The sequence below is a fragment of the Trachymyrmex cornetzi genome, unplaced genomic scaffold (genome assembly GCF_001594075.2).
Source record: "Trachymyrmex cornetzi isolate Tcor2-1 unplaced genomic scaffold, Tcor1.1 scaffold418, whole genome shotgun sequence".
NCBI lineage: Eukaryota > Metazoa > Arthropoda > Insecta > Hymenoptera > Formicidae > Trachymyrmex > Trachymyrmex cornetzi.
The window spans coordinates 96,711-97,877 of NW_017298939.1; positions in this window are offsets into that span (position 1 = coordinate 96,711).

Below are 1,167 nucleotides of genomic sequence, written 5' to 3' on the forward strand. Positions count from 1 at the left end.
TCTAGAATATGGTTTATACATTTGAAGCAAACACATCGACTTTTATTATGATTTATACGGTAATAATAAATCAAAGGCTTCTTTCAATATTTAACAAATAAGTTAAGGAAAAATTGTCAATGTGAGCCAACACAAGATGTTCCTTTGTGAAATATCCGTCATATATTATAAATCTGGAGTATAAATTACAGACGTTTCGTCATCATTATTGTGTCCTTCTTTAATTCTAGATGTAGTAAGCGTCCCAATGAAAAAAAGTAAACTTGCTTACTATATCTAGAATATTGTTTATACATTTCAAGCAAACACAACAATGATATCGAAACGTCTGTAATTTATACTTGTGATTCATAATATATGACAGTTATTATTTCGCAAAAAACGTTTTGTGTTGGCTCATATTGGTATTTCTTCCTTAATTGATTTCTGTTATAATTTCTTATCATGGTGAACATTGTTGTCTTAAATTTACAGGCAACGAAAAGGAAACAGAAAGGTTAGTTAGAGAATTTTTTATAAATCCGAAACAAATTGATGGCAATGACATTGGTGATGATTGTGCTGTGGTGCATCGACGACCTTTTATGATTTATACGGTAACATAAATTAACTCTAATGATATGCACTGAAACAAATGTTATTTATAATATCAATGAATGACATTTACTGACTTTAAATTCATTGATATAATGAACTTTTAATAGATATTATGAATATTTTATTGAGTATTTTTTATTAGCTAATAACTGGATTTATTAATATAACAAATCACTGTTTATTAATATGCTGTACTTGAATATATCATAACTTAATATAACATTTAATTAAATCAATGAAAAAGTTCATTCTTCCAACAAATATGTTCATATACTTAATAAATTCATTTATTAGATGTCTATTATAAAATTTTGTAGAAGTGATAAAATACATTCATTATATTAACGCATTTTTTTATTAGTTAATAAAGTCTGTACATTAGCTCAATAAACGCATTAATAACAATAAAGTTTAATGCATGATTTAATGATATTATTCATTGAATGAATAAAGTTTTTGGTTATTATAATAAATCCAGGCAGTCTATTTTAATGTATATTTTCATTGTCACAATGAATTCTTAATAGTTTAATAACTCAAATTGATCATTTTATAAAACCTAAATCATTA